The sequence below is a fragment of the Poromitra crassiceps genome, assembly GCF_964638095.1.
Source record: "Poromitra crassiceps genome assembly, chromosome: 5".
Lineage (NCBI taxonomy): Eukaryota > Metazoa > Chordata > Actinopteri > Beryciformes > Melamphaidae > Poromitra > Poromitra crassiceps.
Window position 1 is genome coordinate 13,581,687 of NC_139642.1, and position 6,154 is coordinate 13,587,840.

At 43.2% G+C, this 6,154-nt stretch overlaps 1 long non-coding RNA gene across 1 annotated transcript; it reads left to right on the forward strand.

Annotated features, from left to right (window-relative positions):
* The first annotated feature begins 3,895 nt into the window (after positions 1-3,895).
* LOC310777513 lies at positions 3,896-5,736 on the forward strand. Its single transcript, XR_014552744.1, has 3 exons — positions 3,896-4,002; positions 4,296-4,405; positions 5,614-5,736. It is a non-coding gene; the product is annotated as an uncharacterized lncRNA (long non-coding RNA).
* The last annotated feature ends 418 nt before the right edge of the window (positions 5,737-6,154 follow it).

Genomic DNA, 6,154 nt, shown 5'->3' on the forward strand with positions numbered 1-6,154 from the left:
CTTTAGAAGATCAGAGCGGGGTTTTGAAAGAGCAACCTGGAAAGCCTCATCCACACAGTGTACTGTGTAGCCTCTGTCCAGAAAACGTTTTTTCATGGCAGCAGCTTTGTCAAGAAAGTCTTGATCTGAATGACAAAGGCGTCTAAGCCTGTAGAACTGGCTTTTTGGTAAACCATATTTAAGAGCTCTCGGATGGGCGCTGCTGGAGAGGAGAAGAGTGTTTTTGTCAGTATCTTTTTGATACAAGGTAGTGATGAGGCTTCCATTGCATATTTCAATCCACATATCCAAAAATGACACACGTTTATGGTCATAATTCACTGAAAATCTGAGGTCAGGATTCACACTATTGAGAAGGTTAACAAAGTCAGTCAGCTCATTACTGGTCCCTTGGAAAATGCAAAAGACATCATCAAGATATCTAAACCATTTGAGGATTTTGTGAGAAAAGGGGTTTCTGTTAGTGTCAAAAACAAAACTATGTTAAAAAAAACCCACATACAAATTAGCATATTCCGGGGCAAAGGTAGAGCCCATCGCTGTACCTTTACACTGTAGAAAAAAATCCCCATTGAAGGAGAAAAAATTCAGTTTAAGAACCAAGGCAGCCAGCTCACAAATAAATGTGCTGGGAGGAAGAGTTTCCTCAGTGCGATCTTTTAGATAATACTCAAGAGCCTCAAGACCTCTGTCGTGGGAGATGTTTGTATAGAGGCTTTCAACATCTAAAGTAACCAGAATGATGTCATTAGGTAGGTCTTTTAATGTTGAAATCTTGTTGATTAAGTCAGTAGAGTCCTGAACATATGAGGGAAGCCTCCGAACATAAGGTTTAAGAAAATAATCAACATAATTAGACAATGGCTCTAAGAGAGAATCGTTACTGGCTACAATAGGCCGGCCTTTAGGTTTAATCAAACTTTTATGTATTTTAGGCAGCATGTAGAATACAGGAGTTACAGGATGTTTACAATTCAAGAAATCATGTTCTTTTTTAATGATCCACTTCAGCTCAAGAGCACGGCATGTGACATCAGAGATCTTCTTTTGGAAATCAAGGGTGGGGTTGGCTCTCAGTTTCCTGTAAAAAAGGTCATCATTCAATTGTCTGTAGGCTTCTTCTTTATAGTCTGACATATTCTGGATGACGATGGCGCCCCCCTTGTCCGCAGGCTTAATAACAATCTCAGAGTCTTTTGAAAGCTCTTGTACAGCTAAATGTTCATCTTTACTGAAGTTAGAGAGAGAATGAGGGTGTGTCTCTTTCAATGCATCGAGGGTTTCTTGCTCAACCATTCTGCAAAAAGTTAGAATAGAAGGATTCGAGGTATGGGGCACAAATGTGCTTTTTGGCTTAAATACAGGTTCATCAGACCTTTGTATATTGGAGTTGCCAAACATATGTCTCAATTTAATCTTTCTGAAGAAACGGAATAAATCCATCTTCACCTCGAATGAGTTTGTCCTATGTGTGGGGACAAAACTCAGGCCTTTGGAAAGAGCAGAAAGTTGATGCGGGGTTAATACCTTGTCAGAGAGGTTGATCACAGGATTCTCCCCTGCTGACGGGTGAAGGGCCTGACCCAGTTGGGATCTGGGTGTCTTCTTCCCCCTCCTCGTTTTCTAGTACATTGAATAAAATAGTATATTCATTACAATAGGTTAATAATTTAATACTGCAAAAAATTGCCTAGTGTCCAAGCTTTTAGGGCCCTTGAAGCTGACAGGGCCCCTGTCAGCTTCAAGGGCCCTTAGAATCGTCCTACCTTTCCCCCCCTATACGGCGCCCCTGGTCACAACTGACCCATGTTACAACTATATTACATGGTATCTCCTATTTGTCAAAACGTGTAGCCACACCCTGCCAGTAAAAAGGACCTGCCTCTATGGGACTCTGCTTTTAACTCATTGAGTGCCAACGACGTCGATCGACATCCAAGTAAATAGTGACGTAGAGTGCCAATGACGTTGATTGACGTCAAATGCGTTTTTTGACGCTGGGACGTGGATCAAAGCCTCCTGCATCTCCTGTACAAATATTGTAGCTATTGAAGGTGTATAACCTATTTTACAGACCCATTAGGTGGCGACAGTGCTCTCCAGATTAGAGAAAGTTGAGTAAAAACAGCAGAAAAAGCCGTGATGAAACCATTCTCATGAGAATGGTTTGGCTTTTCGCTGTCGCGCTGGGAGCCGGCGCACAATGGTGGGGGGCTCCGAAAATAGACTCTGGGTGCAGCACACTTTGAAACGCGCAGCAGAAAGCCCAGAAAGCCCAGAATCGGACGCAGCTTCATCCCAGCTCACAACCGAAACCCCAGAAACGAGCGAGCCCGATCCAGACTCCCCCGACGAGCGGCCGCCATCCAGGCAGCAGAGACTCGCCTGACACACGCAGCAGAGCGAGCAAAGCCACCAGAGACACATTCACGGAGGAGGAGTTTGCAGTAGAGGGGGGTGGGGGTGCTGTTATATTGAAGGAAATTACTGTTCAGATGTTTCACGTCAGAAAATATTAGCTTCAGAGTCAGTGATTTGCTTGAAATGCTTAATTTCACAAAAGGCTCAATATCTCAGCTTCTAGATGGAAACGCCTGTTTTTGCTGTTTTTGACCTATCTTCTCCGGCTGATAACTAAAGAACGGAAAATGATATCAATAAACTTTTTTTTGCTGCTGATACAATAGAGTCTCATCGTTCTTTGTGCATGTTCGGTGTTTACATAGTAATATCACGCAATATTCTGTGGGCCTCGAGAAATCACTGAAAACGCTCTGAAACTCTGGCACTGGGAGCGTCCGTGCTCCAAAAGTGGCTGGCACTCAATGAGTTAATTGAAGTTGTATGGTATTTAAATGAGGTATTATGCATACATTAGATTGGCCCTTCCCCATATGCAAATGAACCTCCCAGTCCATCATTGACAGTCTTGTCTTACATCTTAGTATATCTACCATTATTGTTGATTAGCTTCAGGCTGTTCAATCTAACCAGATCATCTGCATTCAAAGAAACTGTTTTCTTCCTGGTTTGATTTGACGTTCTGCCGGCACGCTGCGTTTCAACTTCTAACTCGCATTACTTGACATAGTAACTGATATGATATTACTGAAATCCTATTGGTAATGCGTTATATTACTGTGTTCCCTGTCATTAACCTGGACTTCCATGACAATTTACAGTGTTCCTTACTGACAAAAATCCCACTTTCCCAGCAGCTACCACCAAAGCCACTCCCACTCCCAAAGCCACTCCCACTCCTAGCCCCCTGGTTTGTGTTCATGGAGGACAGCTGCTGGCTGGTGTCTGTATCTGTCCTGATGAATGGACTGGAGAGACGTGCTCAGCAGGTAGGTGTGTGTGTGTGTGTGTGTGTGTGTGTGTGTGTGTGTGTGTGTGTGTGTGTGTGTGTGTGTGTTGCATTGGTACATTCTGACAAAAACATCAAATCCACCACATCGCAAAGGCTTTATTTAATTAAAATCTGATGAAAGCCCAAAACAACAAAAATATAATTTTCTCATAAAATCATGTTTCTGCACAAACACGCCAGTGTGACATCAGACTCATTTTGATGGTTTGGTAGAGGATATAGAACCTACGGTTCGTATATAGAACCCTAATGAACCTTGTGTGTGAGTGTGCGTGCATTGCAATAATAACAATTAATAACATTAGATTGACTGTTTTCTTTTATATCAGACACAGGTTTTTGTTCCTACCTGACATTAATAACATTAATAACATTAATTGTTATATAATAAGATTGTCCTCCTCTTCAAGAATATGACTTTAAGATATAAAAAATATAAAAAAGTTTGTTTACATTTGAAGGACCCTAAAAAAGTTGCATAGTATACCTTTACTTGTTTAATTAAACATGCCTTTTCCTCTTAGAAAATTTCTGCCACGCGAAAAGAATCGGCATATTCAACTTCCCACGCACCCTTATCGGCTCGTTTGGATATGCTCAGGAAGTTTGTCCTAAAGGAACAAATAGTGGTAAGTTGATCTCAACCATGACACTGTAGATACCTACCATCCATCTATAGGCCTACAGTTAGATCTACAATCTATTCACCATCTATCTATCCATCCATCCACTCATCCATTCATTCACCTATTCATCTACCTATAATCTAGCTATCCATTCACTGACCCAATGTGTCAATCTATCCACCCATCCATAGTTTTGCTTTTCAGTTCTTCTGAAATGATGAATATAATATGAGGTTCTCTCTCCCATATTGATGATTAAAGGGTATTTCTTTGTGTCCAACACCTTCCCTGTCTAGCTGGCATCCCGCGGGCCTCAGCAAGATGTACAAACCAGAGAGGATTCCAGAGTTTTGAGGAGCTACAAGTTCTCCAGTGTGACCTGACGCTCAGTGACATACAAGAAGATGTGAGAACACATGATGCTCTCCTCCCTTAAACCCTCAAATACCCTCTTGCTTAACCTGTACTGTTCCTGGCCATCTACTGGCAAAAACAAGTGATCAAATCCCAAAACAGACAAAACTGTACTTCAAGTGATCGCACTCCATTGGCACATTTCTTTTTCATGTGGTTTAAGATTTTTTTAAATATTAAATATGAGAATAAATCACTTGTTAACACATTGAGTGCCACAGCGCTTCAGTAAAATTGTCTGGAGCCTGTGCCAGATTCACTTCCATTCAGTTGAAAACAGCTATAGAATTTTTTCTATTAGGGCTATATTGACAGGGCTAGACTTTAATGAAACATTGGACACTCATGCTTCTTCCAAAGAAGAAATTTTGTTTCTAGACAGTTCCATTATGAAATGACAGCCTCTGAAACAAGAGCACTTTCAAGGGTTTTCTGCAGTTTTTTTTTACTTTTCAAGTTATAGTCACTTTTATGAATAGCCTACTTTTTGCACTCTAATTTCGAGCACATTCACTGACTCTGGCTGGTGTTTTCTGATGTGGTGGCGTGGTGTGGTTCTGTGCACCCCCCTCTCCCCTCCCCCCCCCCCCTCCACCTCTGAGCTGCGGGCTCCTCCCCACACGCACAGAGTCTGTTTTCTCACAGACTCCGTTTTTGCCCCGGACGGATCCCAGCGCGCAATAAGGAAATGCCAAACGCGACTGAACGAAAAGGCTTGGCCGTTCGGCTTCGGGTGCTGGCTTTCTGGCAGGGAATCGTGTTGAGAAACTATATGCAGATTATATAGAAGCAGAAGAGCTCAGTTGTGGGCGCGATGCAGCCGAGCCAACTGTCCGCTGCAGACAGAGCAATCTATACGGCTCTGGCTGAAGCATGCATCGGGTTCCCCTTTGATCACGTCTTTCCCTGCTGTCTCCTGCACAAAGTAAAGGATCTGAGGTGGGTGGCGCAGCTCCCGTGTCGATGTTTAAGGTGGCGCCGTGTGATCCCTTGAAGGGATTCATGCTCACTGGCTAGGTACGACCTTAAACAGCAGAATTATGGAATAATATGAATTATGATTTTAGGACGTCCACAGACGTCCTTGGCACTCCTCGTTACATTTTTTTAGGACGTCCAGAGACGTCCTTGGCACTCAATGTGTTAAGAAGGGTCATTTTTGCACATCTCTAAATAAAACAAATATCCTTCATCTCTCAGCTTACCAGCCAAGCCGATTTAGAGAAGTTAGCGGCCAGCACTCAAATCCTGACCTCCAGACCTGATCAACTGATTGCTGAAGACGTCATCACTGCAGTTGAGATCGCCAACACACTCCTGCTGTCTCCTAACGCCACAGAGGTATGAAACGCCTCTTCCACCACTGCAACAAAGAACAGACAGACACCTGCACATTATTAGGGGTTCAAGAGGGGCTAACATCTCTTGTTTTTCAACCGGTTTGTTTACCATCACTATTTAGGGGTCCAAGCACCGTGGACACCGCCAGACCAATTCGCAAATGCAAGTGCATCTGCAGAGCAAATAGAAAATTAGCTTGCAGATTTGTCAGGTTCCCAGACTACATGGGGATTATTTTTCTGTGCTAAAAGTATGGGCACCTCAGAAACCGTGAGCCCCAGAGCAACCACATTTGGCAGGTGGGTTCCCCCCACTACTCAGGAAAGGCCGTAACCCCATGCCGACCAGATGGTGGCGCTATTCCAACTTATAATGTGATGCCGTATCTGGCGACTTCTAG